Source organism: Pongo pygmaeus, chromosome 11 (assembly GCF_028885625.2).
Source record: "Pongo pygmaeus isolate AG05252 chromosome 11, NHGRI_mPonPyg2-v2.0_pri, whole genome shotgun sequence".
NCBI lineage: Eukaryota > Metazoa > Chordata > Mammalia > Primates > Hominidae > Pongo > Pongo pygmaeus.
In genome coordinates, this window is record NC_072384.2 from 88,170,972 (window position 1) to 88,181,693 (window position 10,722).

The window sequence follows — 10,722 nt, forward strand, 5'->3', positions numbered from 1 at the left end:
CCCTGTTTGCTCTGTTTGGGCCCTATGCAATCAGACACCACCTCCTCAAGCCTCCCAATATAACCACCTGCTTCCCCCCACCCCCCACTTCCCCCCACCGCGCACCTGTCCTCCTGCGCAAGGGGTGTTATTCTGTTTGGAGCCCTCCTCCCTCTGTGCCAGGGAGCTGTTCTCTTCCTTCTTGCATATTAAACTTTCTGCTTCTTAATCCACGCCATGCGTGTGTCCGTGTCACTAATTTTCTTGGTGCGAGACAAAGGACCCTGGGTGTTTCCCCAGACAATGGAGCCATTTCAGTAGGTTTTAATGTTGCAGATATAGGTGAGAAAACGAAGGCTTATGAAGGTCAAATAATTGTGTTTTGTCATACGGTGAGTATAAAGAACATATGTGAACATGAGTCTACCTAATTCTAAAATCCAAGCTCTTAACCTTTATAATAATACCACTGTGCACTTATAGTTAAATTGTTTTTTTGTTTTTTCTTTTTTCTTTTTTTTTTTTTTGAGATGGAGTCTCACTCTGTCACCCAGGCTGGAGCACAGTGGTGTAATCTCGGCTTACTGCAAGCTCCACCTTCCGGGTTCACACCTTTCTCCTGCCTCAGCCTCCCAAGTAGCTGGGACTACAGGCACCCGCCACCATGCCTAGCTAATTTTTTTGTATTTTTAGTAGAGACGGGGTTTCACCGTGTTAGCCAGGATGGTCTTGATCTCCTGACCTCGTGATCCGCCCGCCTCAGCCTCCCAAAGTGCTGGGGTTACACGTGTGAGCCATGCGCCTGGCCTTTATAGTTAAATTGTTAATCACTATGATTGTACATAGACAGGTTATTGTTACACTTATCAACAATAGTTATAACAACAAATCAAATATTATAAATAAGACATTTAATTCAAGTTTTGCTTGAGGGTCCAGAATTTAAGTTATGTTCTCACAAAAAAATTCCTTTCAATTCTCCAAACAGTCATTTTTGTATGTTCATTGGTAATTCTTGATAAAATGATACAGTACAGTGTATTAAAAAACAGTAAGGGGATAAATACTCTGTGGTTCCCCCTGTGTATGTGTTAATAAAATCTATATGCCTTTTCTCCAAAAGAACTGAAAACAAAACAGTACGTTGTAAGTTTTCATCCAATAGATTTATGATGCAATAAGAAAGCAACTGAGTAAATTATTTCCATTCTCCAGCTTAATACATATGTTGGTTTTACAGAAATACATAAATTCTCAATCAATCAAAAGTTAGAAAATTTAAACATCACTCATTTTTCTTGGTCCCTATGAAATGTCTTTCATCTTTTTTTTTTTTTTTTGAGACAGGATCTCACTCTGTTGCCCAGGCTGAAGTGCAGTGGTGCAATCATAGATCACTGCAGCCTCAACCTCCTGAGCTCAAATGATCCTGCCGCTCCAGCCTCCCCAGTAGCTGGGACTACAGGCATGTGCTACTATGCCCAGCTAATTTTTTTATTTTTATTTTTTGTAGAGACAGGGTCTGACTAGGTTGCCCTGGCTAGCCTCAAACTCCTGGCCTCAAGTGATGCTCTCATCTTAGCCTTCTAAAAAGCTGGGATTATAGACATGAGCCACTGTGTCTGGCCCTCTTGCATCTTGGTGTTATCTCCACACCCAGGCTCAGCATAGTGAAACACACAGAGTTGTTTTGCCTGTGGTTTCTGCCATCACTCAGCTTGATCCTGGAAAGTAGTCAGAAATGTCATATTTAAGACAAAACCAAAGTTAGAACTGTAGGTTTTGCCTCTGTTCTCCAGACTGCATAACTCTCTTGTCAACTGTTTCCTATATTTAAAATCAGCCAACCAAAATAGGCAGAATCATTCTTGGTAATACTGTTAGCAATCACGACTAGGGAACAAAGCCCTGCTACCTTAGAAAATCCAGCCCTTGCTGTGTGAGGAAGACCCTTCCCTTACAAGAGAGCACAAGTGCAAATATTCAAGGAATCGATTCCAATTAATCTTTATTACTGTAATGGTTTTAGGCTCATTATGTTGGAAAGAAGCCATGAAGAATGGAGTGGGGCATGGTCCTCACAGGGCCACAACAATAACTGAGAGTGAAGGCTCAGGTTCCCTGGAGAGGTCAGACTGGAGGGGTTCAAAGCCAACTGTGACAAATGGACTGTGACAAATGGACTGTAACCATTGACCCTTGTAATTTATATTTAGCATTCCTAGTGCATACAAATGTGATAATCAGGTACAGAAGCTAAAAACACATTTTCCCTTTTTCTAAAAGAAAAAGATGAATGCTATCATATACAAATTATGGTAGGTTTCCCAAATATCAATTTTTTAAACATCTTTTTCTAAGGAAAATTTATCACAGTTTCCAAAACATTATTTTTCTTTGTTCATATGCTTTGAATGTAATCTATATTTGGATGTGCAAAATGTATTACCTTAATGCTGCCTCCTGAGTGATAAATCTTCAGAATCAGCCACATGAATATGAGAAATAAATGAGTTTGGGTTTTTTGGTTTTCGTGTTTTTGCTCTATAATCAAATCTTGTTTAATTCTGGTACTTAACCATTAAACTTATTCAACAGACATGAATCTTGTTGACACAGATGTTTAAAAAGTCAAATTCATCTTTAAAGAACAAAGTTTGGTTGCCACGAACACCATCCAATAAAAAGAATCCTAGATGTGAAGAGAAATCCACAGGTGGCACCAGGAAAACAATTGTTGCATATACAGTTTTTGTTCAGCTACATTTGAAGACTATTTACTAAACTGGAATGGTTGGAGTTGAAAATACATGTACCTAGAAATTATGCTACTTGTATTCATAAGGACTGTATCATGAACATGAAAATCAACAGAATGGCCATTAACATCTCTGACTCCAAAAGATAACCAGTGTCATCTATCATATTGTAATGATGTTTATATCACCTGAGAGTTTTTCCAATAAGCCTTGGAATGAGAGGAGTCCTTTAGGAGAGGACTTTCTTCTCTGTGTTCTTAGAAATCTGTCCTTTCCAATTGGTAAACTTCACATTCATTGTTTAGTTATTACAAATTAATTTCGCTACTTGTCATTTCAGAGTTTTCTTTTCTTACAGGTGTTTGAAGCGTCTAGTGTTTAATTTTCTTATCAAACAGTCACACATATAAACCTATTTATTCTGTCTCAAATCTTTGTTTTCTGTATTTAATATATGAATGTGTATGAGTGTGTATGCATGTGTGTTTGGGCAGGTGAGTAGGTGGTTGTGTGTGTGAAGGTACTTTTATGTGATAAATATAAGCTTCTAAAGGAAAATGTTCTGACTCATAAAATTTATCATTACAGGGATTTCAAATTCTATTTCTTATTATGCCTATCCGAGTCTATAAATTTTTAAATTCTATTTAATATTTTTGCAAGAGAATACATTTTCTGCTACTTTTCTTTGTTGCAGAAATAACTTACCACTTCAAGCATAGTTTTCCTGTGTTTCTGTTTGTTTAGGTTTAGGGCTTGGGTGGGAGTTCCTCGTATTGTGTGGTTTTCTAAGAGCAGAGGATAATGTTTTTGTATAGTTCTATTAAACTGAAATCAAGAACTCTATGGTATGAGTAAAATTTGAAGGTGATTCTAAGTCAATTCTTTATGTAGTCAAATTCCAATGTCACCACATTTGAGTAATCCAACTTACTGTTTTTTTCATAGTGAGTTGAATTAATATTGAATTGATGATACATAATTTTGATTTCTTTTTAGCTATGGAAAAGGACATTCAATTTTTCTGCCATTCTTCATGTGCAATGACCAAGTCTTTTCTTCACCCTGATCAATTTCTCTAGCCACATTTTAGCATAGGCCCTGCTTAGGATATAGTTTCCATAAATCAACCTGCTTCTCTAAGTGAGAGAATAGAAGTTCTTAATTGGAAGAATTAAAACAAAACAAAACACCTGAAATCAGGCCTCTTTTTCATACATTAGAAGGAATGGGTAGGAGTGGCTGGTTTGAAGACTACTGCTGTCTCATCACTACTTCCATTGAGTTGGTCAGTAATGGCAAATTAATTTTAACAAAGAAACACTTTTCTCACTCATTTTCTCATTTGTATCCCCACTATGGCATTCATATAGCTCAGGCCTCTAACATCTCTCATCTTGGCTAATGCAAAAACTGCCTCATTGGTATCTCTTCTTCCAGCCACGCTCCAGCCACCCACACTTTGGCAGTGGCCCACTCCATTTCCATCATCAACACAGCTGTCAGAAGAATCTCCCTAATGTAAATCTAAAAGCACTGCTGACTAGCATGTATCAAATATTTGCTATGAGCTTTATCCACATTTCCCAAATTCTCCAAATAGCCCCTCAAAGTAGTGATTGTTATCTTATTCTATAGACAATAATACCCAATTTAGAGAAGATGGTTAAATTTTCTGAGATCATACATCTAGTAAATAGAAAAGCTGGCATTTGAACACAGGTCTGTTACATCCAAAAGCCACACTCATTACACTACACTAGGGTCCATCTATTACTTTCCAGCCTCATCAGCTGCCATTTTCCTCCCCATACAGTGACTTTTAGCAATTTATGTTTTTTTTAAATTTATTATTCTCTCTCATATTTCTTTTCTTTTTGACCACAGTGCCCTTTCCTCATTTTTGTCTGAAGATAAGGATATGGAAAACAATAATGAAATGGTATGTTTTTTCCTAGGGCTTCTGTAACAAGCTGGGTGACATAAAACAACAGAAATTTTATTATCTCTCAGTTCTGGAGGTTAAAATTCCAAAATCAAACTGTTGGCAGAGGCATGCTATCTCTGCCTGCTTCTGGACTTTGCCAGCAATCCTGGGCATTCTTTGATTTGCACTGTATAACTCTTAATTGTTGCCACTGTGATCACAGTGCCATCTTCCTTCTGTGTGTCTTTGTGTTTCCATGCATTTCTTTTTTTTTTTTTTTTAAGTTCTGGGATACGTATACAGGATATGCAGGTTTGTTACATAGGTAAACATGTGCCATGGTGGTTTGCTGCACCTATCAACCCATCACCTAGGTATTAAGCCCAGCATATATTAGCTGTTTTTCCTGATGCTCTCCCTCCCCTACCGCCACCCCCAGTAGGCCCCAGTGTGTGTTATTCCCATCCCTGTGTCCATGTGTTCACACTGTTCAGCTCCCACTTATAAGTGATAATGTGCAGTGTTTGGTTTTCTGCTCCTGCATTAGTTTGCTGAGGATAATGGCTTCCAGCTCCATTCGTGTCCAGGCAAAGGACATGATCTTGTTCCTTTTTATGGCTACATAGTATCCCATGGTGTATATGTGCCACATTTTCTTTATCTAGTCTATCATTGATGGGCATTTGGGTTGATTCCATGTCTTTGCTACTGTGAATAGTACTGCAATGAACATATCCATGCATGTATCTTTATAATTGTCCCTCCTCTTCTTATAAAACCATCAGTCATATTGGATTAAGGGCCCACCCTATTTCAGCATAAGCTTATCTTAAATTACATTTTAGGTACATCTGCAAAGACCTTATTTCCAAATAGGGTCACCTTCATAGGTACCAAGAATTGGGACTTCAACATGTTTCTGGGGACACAACTCAACCTACCATAAATGGTAACAGACACCAATAATTTTAAAACAACAGATTATAGTTGACATGTGACTAACAAATTCACACTAACTGTCAGCTGCTAAAACTTAGTTGAAGTATTACTTCCCCTTAAGCAACTTCCCTCAAAACTCCTCTCCATCTCACATTTTAGGCAGAGATAGATGTCTCCTCCTTAATGCTGTAGGTCCTTGTAATATTTCTACCATAATATTAAGACATGTTCTAATTATTTATGGGCCAATATCTCCCCCTCCAGAATATGAAATCAGAGAATCTGTCTTATTCAGCTTTTTAGCCTTAGCACCTCACATCATGACTAGCATGTAGCGGACATGCACTGTATAGTTGCTTTATTAAATTTATTATCTGACACATTGTCAAATTGATAGATATCATAATGCCAACAGGTTTCCATTTATTGTATACTTTTTATATAGCCAGGCATTATCTAAGTATCAAGAATTATGAAAAGTCTGAGATTATTTTTTTTAAACCAGTTCGCCTACCATTGTTTTATAGATGCTGGCAGAAAAGAATAGACTTCAGGGTCACAGATGAAGGACTTTATTATTTATAGCAGAGCAGGAAGCATAAGCCTCAAGTCTGCATCTATTCTTTACCTACCGGGATCTCCAGGGGCATTATAGCGGTAGACTCACATGAGTGCTGCTCATAGAGTGGGTTTGTATCACAGCTAAGGAACCCCAAGTTAGGAAACTCCAATGTTTTAAAGAGGGTTGCTAGCAAACTTGCCTAATCTTTGTCCTAGAGGGCAATACCATCTTAATAAAGACAATAATCCTGACCTCTGCCCTGATGGGAGACATTATCTCTGTCTTCCAAGGCTGTTTCCTATACAAACATCATTAAAAAGATAGTCCAGAACAAAAGTTAATACAAGACATGCAGAAAGGCCCTGAATTGTCTCCCAACAGTAAGTGTTTTGTATCCATCGATTCACTTTCTCTTTACTTATCATATTTCATGCCCCTTTCTAGATAAGCAAACTAATGCAATTATCTCATGACATAGATAGTAAGTTGCGTGACACTGAGTAATTTCATGAGTTTCCTTTGATTTTTTGTTCAGGACGTCAGAAAATCGTTACATCTCACTGTTTTGATTTCATGAATGTGTAGTGCCGGGAACTTTTTCTTGTTATTTTATCCTCTTCAAAACAACTCTAAAATACAAGTATGCTAGGAATAAAATCTGTGCCTACCTCATTAAAGTGGTGCCAATATTAAATGAGTTAATAAAAGGAAAGCACTTTCTGTAGTGCCTGGCATTTGTTAAGTGCTCAATAAATCATAGATACTATTTTATAGATTGTTAAATGGGGCATAGAATGATTAGATGCTCATACAAAGTGACAAATTTGTAAGTATCAAAGGTGAGATTTGAGTATAACATGTCTAACTTCAGGGTCAACTCTCCTAAACACAACAATATGATAGTGTTACTCCTTATACTTGTTATCCTCCTCTTCATGCTGTCTAACACCAGCTCTTCTGTACAATGCTTCATTCCCCTGATAACCTTTCTATCCTGGTTCTAGTTCCCTTTCATTTTCGACCCTTCGCACTGCTTTGTGGATCTCAGTGTAATGATGCCTCTCTGGAAGTCAGATTCTTAGCCTCCACTGACTCTCTCATATACATTGGGCATCTCCAGGGAGGCAGATATGGCACACCATATGCTGGACACTTATACACCTTTCCAAGTCTTCATACCCTTTGTTAGAAAAGGTTTTCAAATGCAGTGATTCTCAAGCTCCTGGGTGCAGCCTCGGTGTCGTATGAAATACATAGAATGTATCAGAAACAGTAATGAAATAGACTGCAATGAGGCAAAACTGAATAAAATGGAGAATGTTAGAGTGCATCACACATGAGAAAGGTAAATAGTGTCCTTGTGTGTGTCTGTGTGTGTACATGCGCTACCTGGTCCCAACAGAAATTGTCAAAGGTTTGAAAGCCACTTCTTCAGTAAAATTACATATGCAGAAATCTGCCTACTGGTAAAACCTCTTCACTCTAGAATCTAAATATCTGATCTAAATATTTTATTATTATTATTTATTATTATATTTCCTTTTCAAACTCTTTTTAGGCTATGGTAGACAACTTGCCATCAAATTACTATCAACTACATTACTCTAACCTGTTTTTCCCCCAGTATTGTTGCCCACTGGCAATTTTTCCAGTAGGCAGTCTACCTGATAGCATTTTAGAGTCATGCACATATCTCCAACATCCTACGTGATCAAGGAATATCGATTGAGGTTCTAACACAATTAATCTGGCTCAACCATTATAATAGGGTCTTATTTAGTCTGAGAAATATCTTAGTATTAATAAGAATAAGTCCATTTACTTTTTTTCCTAGGTATAAACACATACAATGTTCATGCTAATAAAAAACTCTTCTCCAAGGATGACCATATCTCTATGTTGTTCACACGCAGTCTGCCTCTTATTGAATTTTCTTGTAATGTACTCATATATTGGGATCTATCTTTCAAATACATTTCCTTAACTTTAATCAAGAATCAGTTAGAAATTATTAATTAATCTGTCATTTATCTGATTTTTTCAATGCAAATGTCTCCTTTGGTGGAAGACCCATATCTTCCAAACCGGTATCTACCCCCCAAAAATGGGAGACTCAAAATAATGCAAGGCATGGTGCCCACTCAAGAGCTCACAAAGCATCCTAGAAATGGAAACTTTATTAAAATGAAAAAAAAAGAGAGTTCACAAAACATAATACATGAGACTCCATAATGGATAAAACTATACACTTTGGTGGTGTTAGGAGCTGGATTATGTCTTCCCTCCAAATTCATGTGTTGAAATCTAACCCACAGTGCCTCAGTATGTGACTATATTTGGAGATAGTCTTTAAAGATGTTTCTAAGGTAAAATGGGGGTGTTTCATGTAGGCCCTAATCCAATATGGCTGGTGTATTTATAAGAAGTGATTAGGACACAGATATACACAGCAAAAAGACAACGTGAAGACACAGAATGAAAATGGCCATCTATAAGCTAAGGAGACAGACTTCAGAAGAAACGAACCCTGATGACGCCTTGATCTCAGACTTACAGCCTCCAGAATTGTGATAAATAGATAGATAGATAATCATAATCAATATGTAGATACACAGATTCTTTTTAACAATTCACTACTGAATGTCATTAGGAGATATGGCAAATTGCAGACTGAAGCAATAAATTATGATGTATTCTCTTACAGAAGCCAAAAACAGAAATAAGGAGAATACTAATTTAAAATTCAAATTAAGTTTGGGGGATGGTGTGTGCCCTGATGGGGCGCGCTGAGCGAGCAAGGAGGCACAGAGTCACCTCAGAGCGCAGGGTTTCTTGACCATGTGGACAATGTAAATTTGAATTCTAGATCCAGGTAAGAATAAGGAAGTGGCACCCAATCCTCTGAGTTCTGATCTCCCAGCCTTGGCCTACCAGTTTTTTTGTTTGCTTTCCTGTTGCATCTTTGATACCATTTCCTAGAGGCTGCTCCATGATTTAACTTGAAATTCTGAAACAAAGATAGAGGAGGCAGTGGGAAAACTCGAAGAACTCATTGAGTCTGAAGTCCCACCAAAAACATCTGAACAAGAGACAGCAAAGGAGGAAGATGAATCTGTAGAACTGGAATCTCAAGTTCAGAAAGATAGTGTAGCGGATTCTACAGTTCTTTCTTCAATGCCCTGCTTGTTGATGGAGCTGAGAAGAGACTCTTCTGAGTCTCAGCATCCACAGAGAGTGACAAGCCTACAACTGGCCGAGTTTATGAGAGTGACTCCTCTAATCACTGCATGCTTTCCCCTTCCTCTAGTGATCACCTGGCTGATTCAGACACGTTGTCTTCCGCAGAAGAGAATGAACCCTGTCAGGCAGAAACAGTGGTAGAAGGAGACCCTTCAGGAGTGTCTGGTGCCACAGTTGGGCGCAAGTCTAGGAGGTCCCGATCTGAAAGTGAAACATCCACTATGGCTGCCAAGAAAAACTGGCAATCCAGTGATAAACAGAATGGGTTAAAGGTCATCAGAGCCAAAAGCACAAGGAGAGGATCAGACTACTGAGGCACAAACGGGAGGTTGCTGCAAGCAGTACAACCTGCTGCAGGACAGTAAGTAGTACCAGTGATAGTGACCTGACTTGTGACTCAAGCACGAGCTCATCAGATGATGATGAAGAGGTTTCAGGGAGCAGCAAGACAATCACTGCAGAGATACCAGATGGACCTCCAGTTGTAGCTCATTATGATATGCCTGACACCAGCTCTGACCCAGAAGTGGTAAATGTGTATAATTTATCGGCGGCTGCAGTAGTTCAAGAGCACAATAATTCTATAGGTGGCCAGGACACAGGAGCTACCTGGAGGACCAGCCGGCTTCTAGAGGAGCTGAATGCAGAGCCAGGTCATTTGCATCCAGGATTCCTAGCAAGTGACAAAATATCTGCCGGCAATGCACCACTCAATGAAGAAATTAATATTGTCTCTTCAGACAGTGAAGTAGAGATTGTGGGAGTTCAGGAACATGCAAGGTGTGTTCATCCTCAAGGTGGTGTGATTCGGAGTACTTCTTCATGGAAGCATGGCTCGGGCACACAGTATCTTAGCAACAGGCAGACACAGTCATGGAACTGCTGTGAGCTGCCAGCAGACTTGGGCTTCACCAGCAGAAGTTGTTGACCTTATCTTGGATGAGGATAGCAGGCATAAATACCTACTGTGATACTGTGTTTCTCCTGCACTGTTCCCTTCCAATTCCTCATCTTTGTGACATGGAAGTTCATTGTCATGGCTTCAGCTTCAGAAGCTGTTTGTGGCATTTGTAGGATTCAAACTCATGGAAAATTCCCTCCTTTCCTCCTTTTCTTAATTAAGAGAAGTCACTTAGGAAACAAATGTAAATTAAATTTAAATAACCTGAAAAACAATGATGGGAGAAACTCCTAAATTTTTACATTCTGGCATTCAATATAACATTTTTATCCATTTCAGCATCATATAGGCATTTAAAGGGAATTAAATATCTCTGGAACACAAGCAACAAAATTGAAAAAGTTAAACAATTTAA

The 10,722-nt window shown here is 38.5% G+C and overlaps 1 pseudogene; it reads left to right on the top strand.

Moving 5' to 3' along the window:
* The first annotated feature begins 2,031 nt into the window (after window positions 1-2,031).
* On the top strand, window positions 2,032-10,377 carry LOC129031584 (protein ARK2N-like; annotated as a pseudogene).
* The last annotated feature ends 345 nt before the right edge of the window (window positions 10,378-10,722 follow it).